Below are 11,974 nucleotides of genomic sequence, written 5' to 3'. Positions count from 1 at the left end.
ATAAGTATAATGTAATTGTCGCGGGGCACCTCGCTGCCCCGCTCCTAGAGAGGGGAAAACTGCTGGGGAAAAGCCCTAGCAGGGATAATGAGCGCAGCTGTGAGTTGCCAGGGCAACCCCAGATAGATTAACTCACACCTGACGGTGGTCAGCTGGTAAAAGGCCTGGCCCTTATGAAGCCCAGGTCTAAGGCCAGGCTGGCAGTTCCCTGCCAGCAGCCAGAGAGGCAGGAGCTCCCTCAGCCATGATACGAGAAGCAGTGAGAACTGTAGGTACTGCCTAAGCCAGGTAACAGAAGGCAGCTCTAAGATGTTGGAGCAATGTGGTTATAGCCAGGTGGCTTATAGTTATGTTGTAGCCTAGGGGCTTTTGTTTTGTTTTGTTATTACACCGGTGGTTTGGGCGAAGCTAATAGGGGTTGGAGGAGGCCTCGTAGGGACCTACACGGGTGTGGGGCCCTAGCGCCAGTGAGGGCGCAATATTCTCAGGGGGAACCCCCAGCAGTGTGGGAACCCTGGCGCCAGGGAGTGCGCAACGAACTCATACAGGGACCCACAGTGGCGTGGGGACCCCGGCGCCAGTGAGGGCGCAGTATTGTTAGGGAGCCCAGCGTGGGCACAGCAAGCTCCAGAGAAAGGGAACTACTGAGTAGCCCAGTGCGGGCGCGGTGAGCCTCTGAAGAAGGGCTTAGCGCTGCAGTAAACCCCAGAGAAGGGTGAAGTGCTGCAGTGAACCCCGGCGAGAGGGGGTAGTGGTGCGGTGAGCCCTGGAAGAAGGGGGGTAGCAGCGCGGTGGGTCCGAGAGTCTGGGGGCGTAGCTGAGAAGTCCCCAGAGTGGGCGCAGAAGGCCCCAGGAAGGGAGCAACGTTGAGAAGCCTAAGCGTGGGTGCAGAGAGCCCCAGACGGGGGGCGGTATTTTAGAAGCCCGAGTGTGGGCGCAGAGAGAGAGCCCCAGAAAGGGGGTGTTTATCGAGAAGCCCCAGCACGGGCGTAGCAGGCCCCAGACGGGGGGGCAACATTACAGGGAAGGCCCCAGAGAGGGGCGACATTACAGGGAGGCCCTGAGTGGGCTCGGAGAGCCCAAGAGGGGGCAGCGCAACAGAAGAGGCCCGAGAGATGGGCAGTGTACGTATAGAATGACAGACCAATGTCTATCCCATCTGCGAGGCTTGGGGCGTGGTATCGGGTGGTTGGAGCCACGCATAGCCCATAAGGCTAGGGTGCCTGGAATGCACCTAGTGTACAGGGAGACCCCGGTGGGTCCGGAAGAACACGGGGACAGAGGTCCCAGCTAACCGTGCCTAGGAGATGTAAGGCAGCCTCCCAACTTATCCCAAGATCAAAGACGTGGCGGGCGAGAATAGAGGGTGCCCTTGGGCCGAATAGGCGCGGAGAGGGGGCCTTAAGGAGATCACGGCCCTCCTGGAGGACCCCACCGTGACAGTAATGTAGGCTTTCTAATGAGACCACATATGGTATATGAATGCAGCAAAATGCCAGAAAATAATCATGGGTGTTGGTTGTAGCTGTGTTGGTCTAAGGACATGGGCAGACCAGGTTCTTTAGGTAAATGTGATATCTTTTATTTGACCAAGTAAATAGTTGGAAAAACTGGTCTTTGCAAGCTTTTGTGCACAAACACCCTTCTTAAGGATATGGGCTAAGTACAGACAGTCAAAAAACCTGAGGCTGAATCAGGTTAGTCTAAACTGCAGTGATTAAATTGAAAAACAACTGGACATTTACTTTTGATTCAGGAAATGCATTCACATGCCTGCAGTTCTTCAGGCCAGAAGCCAGGGGGTACTAAAGCATGGCTTTCTGGTACATAGCCAGCATGGGCTGTGTGTTCACTTCCTCTTCCTGGTGCCCCCAAGGTCTTTGGGATTTGCAGTCCAGACACACAGCAGCAGGTCTCTTTGCTTCCAGGTGCCTCTGGGAGTTGTAGTCCACAGTCACAACCAGCAGTAAGTTTGAGCGGGGGAAGGGGTGTTTAACCTCCCTCCCTGGCTCCAGACCCCAGACAAGGTTTGCTGGTGGGGTGGGGGGAGGAGAAGGGTTTGGGCAGCAGGGGAAGGGGAGACAGGGACTGCCCATCTCTGCTGGAGCAGATGGCCCGGCCCAGCCCAGGGCTGAAAAGTGTTCTGGGAGACTGGTTTAACTTGAATCAGGAAGGGGTCTGGGACAGAAGTTTTATAAACTTGTTTGACCCAAATCAGTTAAATCTGATGCTACGTTCAACCAGGTTTATCTTAAACCAGTTTGGGTTTAAGATAAACCTGGGTTTTGAAACTAGTTTAAGTGCACTGAACTTATATTCTGTTACAGGTTTAAATCAGTTTCTGATGACTTAAACCAATTTGTGTAACTTCTGTCCCTAGCCAAGGAGAGTCTGCTGCTGTTTTGTGTTCTGGCTGGAATAGAAGCCAATATGCAAAATGCAGGTCTGTGAAAATACAAATGTGTGGCACTAAGGACCAGGAGTCATTGGAGACAATAGGGCTAGGGACAGGAGTTACACAAACTGGTTTAAGTGACCAGAAATTGGTTTAAACCTGTAGCAGAACAGACCGGGGTGGGGAGAAGGGAACTGCCCCTTCCCCCCCGGGGAAACCCCGGCTGAGGTCTGGGGCCAAGGAGGGATGTTTAAACACCCCTTCCCCTATTCAAACTTACTGCTGGCTGTAGAAATGTATGGCAGACTTGGATGCCATCCTGGCATGGAATGTTGGTCTATAAACTGGTAACAGCCATGGTGGCTAAGAGGGTATTGCTGGGAAGGTTGTCTCTATTTTTAAAGTTTTCATAGTCTTTTGTGTCTTAGACAAAACTTGTTCTTTCGTTGACAAGAGGTTTTAGTATGGATTTGATGAAACCTGGTATTTCCTCAGTTAAGGTTGTATGGTTGGATATTATAGCTCGGTCCAGGTTCCATGGTTTGTGGATTTTAGGGAGCATGTAAAAAGTCCCTGGATTGAGTAGTGAGGGGGCTCAAGTTCTGTAGTTTTTCTTATAGTTCAGATAGAAATGATTCGATGGTTGTTTTGAGTTTTAGGATAAAAAGGAGAGCTGGATCTTCTTCTAGTCATTCATAGTAGGTGGTGTCAGAGAGTTGTCTCTTGGTTTCTTTTACATAGTCTTCACAGTTAAGGATAGCTCCTCCTTTATCTGCTGGTTTGATTACTATTTGGTGGTTGGATCTCATGGCCCTTCTCTCTGAGAGGGAGACATTGTTATGGTGGTGTTTGTTGTTTATTATTTCATTGTTCATTCTTTCCCTGAAGGTTTGAATTTTACCCACTGTGAGGTGTCCAATCTGATTTTTTTTGTGGGCGTTAATCTTTTCTTCAGTGTTGTCAAAGGATGAAGTGTTGTTGGAAGTGGATTCATTTTGGTTGTGGAAATATTCCTTGAGATGGAGACATTGGGAAAAATTCTTCTAGTTCTCCACATTGTAGTATATTATTAGGGTATTTTTCCAGACAGAAAGTTAGGCCTATAGAGAGGACAGAATTTTCAGCTTTGGTAAGTGTGTGTGTGGAGAGATTGATAATATTTGAGGATTGATTGGTTCTTTCAGTTTCATCGACTGTGCGGTTGGAATGTTACAAGATATTGGTGTTGTTTCTCTCATGGTTGTGTGGCTGTGAAAGTTGTTCGTGTAGTAATTGGTTCCATTTCTTGTTTTATGTACGGACGTTTTAAAAAATCTTTAGTAGTCTCTTTGTATATGTTGTATACTGTTTTTCGAAGATATCCAGATTCATCTCTTCTAAGTTAAACAACAGAACCATCACCATTTCTGGATCTCACACCTATACCTCCAAAAAAATAAAAATACCCAATTCCCTGTGGGTGTTTGTCTTCTCACAAAATAACCACTCTTGGTGTCTCGGTTCTGATCCTCAAAGGGAATTTACAAAACACCTTTCAGAGAAGAGCCTACAAACGTCACTTCATAAATCTACTGGATAAAAAAAAACCTGAACTAAATATAGACATTAGATTTATAGCACATTTATAATCTGCTTGCCATCCAATAATCCCAGGTAAGGTCTCCACATTTTACCAGCTACATTCTATCACCAGGTCAGCATTTCCCCTTCCCACCCCCCACCTATCTGTCTCACACCTACCATCTCCCATGGTCTCTGATCCTCACTGCTGCACATTTGCATTTTCACAGACCCACTTTTTGCATTTTATTCATAGACTCATAGATTGTAGAGGTGGAAGGGACCCAGTGGATTGTTGCGTCTGACCCCCTGCCCCTGGCAGGAAAGAGGACTGATGTCAGACAATCCCAGCCAGGTGATTGTCAAGCCTCCTCTTGAAGACGGGTCACAAACTGGCTGGAGGGCCGCACCCAAAGAGTGGTGGTGGACAGGTCATTTTTGACCTGCAGGGATGTGGGCAGTGGGGTTCCCCAGGGCTCGGTCCTAGGGCCCGCAATGTTCAATATCTTCATCAGCGATTTGGACGAGGGGGTGAAAGCACCTTGTTCAAGTTTGCAGATGGCACTAAGATGGGAGAAGTGAGCATGCTAGAAGAGAGGGACAGGCTACAACTAGATCTGGACAGGTTACAGAGGTGGGCAGATGAGAATAGGATGGGGTTCAATACAGACAAGTGCAAGGTGTTGCACCTGGGGAGGAAGAACCAGCAGCATACCTACAGGCTGGGGAACTCCCTTCTCATCAGCACAAAGGCAGAAAAGGATCTATTGATTCCAAGATGAACGTGGGCCACCAATGTGGGGACACAGTCAGGAAGGTTAACCATACCTTGTCATGTATCCATAGATGCATCACGAGCAGGTCCAAGGAGGTGATCCTCCCTCTCTATCCGACATTGGTCAGGCTGCAGTTGGAGTACTGTGTCCAGTTCTGGGTGCCACACTTCAGGAGGGATGTGGATAGCATCGAGAGAGTCCAGAGGAGGACCACTCACACGCTCAGGGGGCAGCAGGGCAGGCCCTATGAGGAGAGGCTACGGGACCTGAACCTGTTCAGCCTCCACAAAAGAAGGCTGAGAGGGGATCTGGTGGCCGCCTATAAACTTGCCAAGGGGGACCAGCAGGCAGTGGGAGAGTCCTTGTTCCCCTGAGCACTACCGGGGTAACAAGGAACAACAGCCATAAGTTGACCGAGAGTAGATTCAGGCTAGATATCAGGAGGTGCTACTTCACAGTCAGGGCGGCTAGGAGCTGGAACCAAATTCCAGGGGAAGTGGTGCTTGCCCTTACCCTGGGGATCTTCACAAGGAGGTTAGACAGCCACTTAGCTGGGGTCATTTGACCCCAGCATCCTTTCCTGCCCATGGCAGGGTGTCGGACTTGATGATCTGCTTAGGTCCCTTCCGACCCTACCAACTATGAAACTAAGACCTCCAAGTTAGGTGATAGGACCACCTCTCTTGGAAGCCCGTTCCAGACTCTGGCCACCCTTATTGTAAAAAATTTCTTCCTAATGTCTAACCTAAATCTACTCTCCACTAGTTTGCACCCATTATTCATAGTTACTCCCTGGGGCACTCTGGTAAACAGCGCATCCCCAATTCCGTGCTGTCTATTATGGAATTTTGGCTTCTATTCCATCCAGGAGAACATAAAACAACTGCAGCCTGAAGAAGGATTTTTGTGCCTGAAAGCTTGAAAAGAACAATTTTCTCAACTATTTAATAGAAGATATCAGATGTACCCAAATAAACTTCTCTACAGAAAATATTCATGACACCCAGAACCCCCCCTTCAAAAAAAAAAAAAAAAAATGAGGTTCATGACAGTGGTTTTCAGCCTTTTTTATCCTCGAGATACCTCTCCATCACTTATCTGAATTTCTTGGAACCCCTGTTGAGAATCACTGAGTGAGAATGTAAATTCAGATAAGATATGGAGGGGTGCCTTGATGCTAAAAAAAGGTTAAGAATAACTGCTTTAGCTGGTGTCAGGTAAAAGCAGCATGGCAGGTCCTACTTCTGCAGTGGCCTGCCGACTACACCCCCCCCCCCCCCCATCACAGATCCAAGCCATACCTCCTTTTTCCCATGTGAGGCCAAGCCAGAACCCTTTCCCCGATGGGGCCAGGTTAGGACTGGGCCTCCCCCCACCACCCTCTGCTTGGTCGGATGGTGCCCACTGTGCCTGATTGGAAACATTGGAGGGATCTGGTTTATAGACAGATGGGGTATTGCCCATCTGGCCCACCAGGGAGAAAGGTTGAGCACCACTGCTCTAGCTCAGACCATTGCTGTACCTTCTGTTTTTCTCTTTACCCCCACTACCAGCATCCAGATGAAGGAAACTGACTGGACCCATTTTATCTTTTTTCTTCCAAAGTACATGTGATCAAATAGCCCTGCAAGGTGAGAAGGAGAGGATGGTGGTCTAACCTACTAAATGCAGATTTGCTAATCTATCTGTGGCAGTAGCCTAGGACTCTTAGTAAATTTTACATTTTATTCAGATATTTTTACATCATACTAGCCTACAGTATCATCTTGTAACAATTGCCTGTTATTTTTTTAAGTCTCTGACACATAAATGCAAATAATTTGTCTGAGAGTGTGTGAATGGAAATAAAGACATACATTTCTAGTAGAAATATATTTTGAGTAGAAATATACATTCCATTCAGCACATTTGCCCCGTGTACTATATGTTAGTCTGCAGCTGCTTCTACTGGCTTTGAGCCTGTCTGTGGGAAGAGCAACACCACTAGGCTATTATGTGACCTCCAGTTAGCATTTTGGTTCTGACTAAGGCCCTTTCTCCATCTGACTGCCCTTCACTTACTGGAGAAGGACCATTTTTTTTTCTTGTTTTTCAGCTTGCTTACATACATTTTGCAAACACCAAACGTTTACCTTATTGGGGCACAGAGGTGAAATTTCCTTGTGAGATGATCAAATCTTAAACATGTCTCTTCTTTAAAGCTGTTTACCAGACATAGGTCTCAATGGCCTTTCATGCTGTTTAAGATGAGGGTTACAGAAATTTAATCGTTACACTGTCCTTGTCAACTTGGTCAATAACTGAATGGTATGAAAGGTCAGGGTTTACAAACTGCTGGGAACTCTGGTCTTGGAAGCTGTTGTTCTCCTGCTTGCTTTTCCCATTGAAAAGTAATTGCTTTGAACACCAAAAATGATTACAGAAGATTATACCTTTTAAAGGCAATCTCAGAATCTAGTTCACTGGAAGAACACAGCCTGCAAAATGTAGTATGACTTGCAAAGCAATTACTCACTTTGTTGTAGCTAATTTCAGAAAGCATAAATTGCCCATTATTTCAGCACAATCTTTTTTTAAGTCCAACAACAATGTTAAAAATGGCTGCTTTTACAAAAATTTGCACATTTAGTATAAAGGGAAGACATTGCAGTTTGTTTCTATCCCTTAGATCTTTTAGTTAGATTTCGTATATATTTGGAAATCTTGAGATTTTGTGACAGGACTTTCTACCAATGGACAAAGCTCAGAGCTGACTTGTAATTTTCCATCAAAAGTAGTTTGTTGTTTTATTTTGGGAAAGCTTAAATGATATTGTTTCGTGTCTGTTGAACCCATATTGAAACAGTTAATTGAATGCTCAAACATTTTTGTTTCAGCTCAATTCTATGTTAATCTGTGTTACCCTTAGCTGGCACTGTCTTATGGGAGATGTGGCTCATGTGACTTTCATCCTAATTTTCCCTTATGGACCTTCCTACCTGGACTGCCTTTCCCAAGTTGCAATGCATTCTCTTCTCTGATTGAACTGCTGTGGTGCTTCCTGAGAGGATAATCCCAATGATGAAGGCCAGCCCATAGTGGAGAATGAGAGTATGAGGCACTTGAGTCACAGCCCTTATAAGGCAGAAAGGTAGTTCAGGACACAGATTTATGTGAAACTGGTTCAAAATTAAATGTGTTGATCTGGTTTGACAAACTGAAATAAACATTTCAGTTTCAGGAATGTTGAATTATTTTCACTTGGATTGAAAATGTCAAAACAAAATTCAACACTTCTGAAATAAACTTTTTTAGAATGTTTGTTTCACAGGAGATTTGTTTCACAGGAGATGCCTTTTCATCTCAAGTTGAGGACAAAATTAAATCAGAATATCAGAATTTTTAGGATGAAAATTCTAGTTTTCAGCAAGCTCTAAATATCAAGTACTTTTTCAATAGACCTTCAGTAATAAGAGCCACTAAAAGTAAGGGGTTAAAGAAAGTGGAGTTGAGTCCCTGTGTGCTAAGGTATATTGAAAATGCCTATGTTAAATACAAAGATATTTTAAAAATCTGATAAAATGTTTAAAACCTCTAAATTTAAAGTAAAAGGTGTCTGGCTAGAATGAAAAGCCTGAATTTACCTTTAATATGCAATATGCTCCTGTCCTGGTTGCCCAAGTAGAGAATTAGAGAGGTGGAAAGTGCTCCTTTTAAATCCCTCCTCCAGATACCCTGACTATATGTAGCTGTGAGTGGTGAAAATCAACCTCACCAGGGCTCCTGGCTCTAATGCAAGGGTGGGCAAAATATGGTCAGTGGGCTAGATCTGGCCCACTGGGCAATTCCACCCGGCCCACGGGGACCTTCAATAAATCCTCTGTAAGCCCTGGTCCTTGTTCCCCCCCTGCAATCTGGTGCCTCCATGCAGGAGTTGCAGCTCTGGTTGCTAAGCAACAACCCCCCCATCCCAGAAAACCAGAAGTAATGGCCACAAGCTCCTGGAAGACCATTTCAGGTTCAACATTAGGAAAAACTTCTTCACAGTTATGGTACCCAGTAGGCCTGTGCGAAGCAGCTAGTATTTGCTTCAGATTTGGCCAATTCAGGGAACACTGATTCGATTTGGTGATTTGAATCACAGTCCCAAATTGATGAGGCTGAATCTGATTCAGAGATTCAGAAACTGCCGAATCAACCCAATCTCTGAATCGGCCCCATCCCCTACCCGCTGTCCCAGCCCCGTCAATGACTGCCCTGCCTGGCCTCAGCTCCTGGCTCTTTGAAAAAAAAAAGCCCCTACTCACCAGCTCCTGCCAAGCAGGAGGGCAATTCCCTGCTGCCCCCCTCACTGCCCCACACCACGTGGGGGGCTCTGCCACTAGCCCCCCGACCCCTGCCTGTTCTCCCAGCCCCCCCACCCATGGCTGCCTCGCCTGCCCCAGCCCTTTTTAAAAAAAAAAAAAAAAAACAGGGCTCAGAGTCACCAGCTGCTACCAGGCTGTGGGCACAATCTCTGCTGCCCCATACCATGTAGTGAGCTCTGCCACAAGCCCCTAGAAGTCCCAAGGCCTCTGCAACAGCCGGCTTTTTTTTTTTTTTTTTTTTTTTTAAACTGGGACCTGGAGCTGCCGGGCAAGGCAGCCATGGAGGGGGCTGGGAGAGCAGACAGGGGTTGGGGGGGCTCATGGCAGAGCCCCATCACACATCGCGGGGCAGTGGAGATCACCCCCCAGCTGGCAGCAGCTGGTAAATAGGAGCTTTTTTGAAAAGAGGAAAGAGCTGGGGCCAGGCGGGGCAGCCATGGAGGGAGGAGGCTGGGAGAATGGGCGGGAGTCGGGGGTGCTCAGGGGGGCTGCGGGAACAGGCAGGGGTTAGGGCCTGGAATCGAATTAACACCTGAAGCTTCGCACAGCCCTAGTATCCAGGCTGCGGAATAAGCTCCCTCCAGAGGTGGTACAATCACGTACCCTGGAAATCTTCAAGAGGAGACTGGACAGTAGGGCTGTGAGAAACTTTGGGTGCTGATTCAATTCAGAGGAGAGTCAGCCCAATTTGGTGGCTGAATCTTCGAATCCGAATTGAATCAGGGGACCTATTAAAAGGTTCAAATCAATTTGAAGCTCTCTGAATCAATGCGGAAAAGATTCAGAGAGCTTCAGTGATTTGGGCAGTCCCTGCCTGCTGCTGCAGGGAGCTGGACCCAGACTGTGAGCTGGTAAGTAATGGGCAGGGGAGGGGGGCTGGAGGTTGGGGGTGGGGGACCATAGGGGGACCCCTGCCAGGCCCCGTCCCCTGCCTGCCCCCCCATGGCTGCCTCACCTACCCCAGCTTCGGTACTTTAAGGGGGGGAGGAAATAACCCCTGCACTCACCAGCTCCTGCATCAGCCTCAGGGCTGTGGGGGGCTCATGCAGAGCCCCCCGCACAGTGTGGGACAGTGGGGGGCAGCGGGGATTGCTCTCTACCAGACTGGAACAAGTGAGGCCAGGCTTTTTCTGTTTTGTTTTTTTCCTTTAAGGGCTGGAAGCTGGGGTAGGTGGGGCAGCCATGGGGGGGTGGTGGGGGGAGGCAGGACACTTGTGGCAGAGCCCCCCATGCAGCAGGGATCACCCCCCGCCTGGCAGCACTTGGTGAGTGGGTGCTTCTTTTTTTTCAAAGTGCTGGGAGCTGGGGTGGGCAGGTCAGCCATTGTTGGGGCTGGGAGAGCAGGTGGAGGATGGGACCTGCATGATTCAGAGATTCGGCTGATTCAACAGCAGCCAAATCTCTGAATCAGATTCGGCTGAATTGTCACTGTCCCCTGAATCAGCCGAATCTAAAGTGAATACTAGCCACTTTGCACAGGCCCACTGGACAGTTACCTTCCTGGGGTCACCTGACCCCAGTTGTCTTTCCTGCCTGGGGCAGGGGGTTGAACCTGTCTGCATAACGGTTGGAGAAGAAGTTGACATGCAGAAGAGTTGATTGGTTTACCCAGTCTTGCAGGTATCTTTGTTAGAATTGGGGTTAGATTTTAATAATTCTTGATGCCTGATCCTGTGCTCAAATCCAGCAACCTGTTCTGCATCTCAAAAACAGAGAAGGGATGACATCAAGAAGCTCACTATAAGGTTATCTCAGACTGCTGATTGCCTATGGATAACTACAAGAGCAAAATTCCAGTGGATTGCTACATCTTTCTCTCCTGCTCTCTGTTTATTTGGAAAGTCACTGTCTTAGTTCAACAACAATGCACTGATTTATTTTATTTTTTTTAATTTCATGCACTATATATCTAGCCATCTGCTTGGTTAATGTTTTTAGAATATTCTATTGGTTAAAGAAAGAAGAATACATAGGGAATTTTGCTTTTAAATTATTAGTTGGATTTCAAATTGATAATGAATTTCATTGATCTGTCATATCCATACCATTAGCTTTGTGTTTAACAATTTCCTGTTGGCTAATATTCTGACATACTTTTCTCAGGTTTCTTACTTTACGGCTGGGTTCTCAAAGCTATCTAGGGGAGAGAGAGGCACCAAGCACCTATTGAAATTCAGTGGCAATTGGATACCTATCTCTCTTAGACTAGGATTTTAAAGAGCCTAAAAAGTTATGCCAGCATTCTACAGCAGTGTTATAAGTCATTGAGTGCAATCCTGTAACTAAATCACTGATGTGAGACATGGCTCTTTACAGGTGCTATCTGTATTATATATAGTGCATTTCCAATTAACTGACACCCCCAGTCCTAGGTAAATAGACATGTCATAAAAGGGTGCTTGCATAGAGATAAATAATATAGAGTTACTGATTTGTATCTATAAAGTGTTTGTTTATGAGAATATATTTTGATGTGCACATTGATTTTAAAAAAAATATTTATTATTGGTTAGGGGACACTCTCTTCTCCTTAGCATTTAGTGAGTTTTCATATGGCATTCCAAGTAAATACCACTAAAACCTTTGCATCTTCCCACATTGCATACTCCAAAAATATTTTAGAATGCTCTTTAGAGGTTTAATGTTTTTCCTTGTATTCATTTATTAAGCCTTCCAACAGGAAATAAAGATAACTTCAGTTACCAGTGCTGTACATTTCCAGGTCTAGCTTCCTTCAAAACTACCAGAGCTGTGACCAAAAAAATCTTGTACTAGTAGCCAAGATTCCCAGCTCTTCATTTTCTAGCCCTCTTGATTCGTCAAGTGCCAGAACTTTTAAATTCTCCTGAATCAAAAACTAAAAGTTATTAGTTCTGCACTTAGGCTATGTGCACCTT

At 46.5% G+C, this 11,974-nt stretch overlaps 1 protein-coding gene across 1 annotated transcript in view; it reads left to right on the top strand.

Annotated features, from left to right (window-relative positions):
- Positions 1-244: 244 nt before the first annotated feature.
- Positions 245-11,974, top strand: part of LOC102381091 (partitioning defective 3 homolog) — a 49,066-nt gene continuing 37,336 nt past the window's right edge. The window contains exon 1 of the mRNA XM_006034062.3: positions 245-268. The gene's annotated coding sequence lies outside the window, so the exon portion shown is untranslated. The remainder of the gene's footprint in view (positions 269-11,974) is intronic.

This window comes from Alligator sinensis, unplaced genomic scaffold, assembly GCF_000455745.1.
Source record: "Alligator sinensis unplaced genomic scaffold, ASM45574v1 scaffold6_1, whole genome shotgun sequence".
NCBI classification, from domain to species: Eukaryota; Metazoa; Chordata; order Crocodylia; family Alligatoridae; genus Alligator; species Alligator sinensis.
Note: the sequence above shows the minus strand (reverse complement) of the source record. Positions and strands in the feature narration are given on the sequence as shown.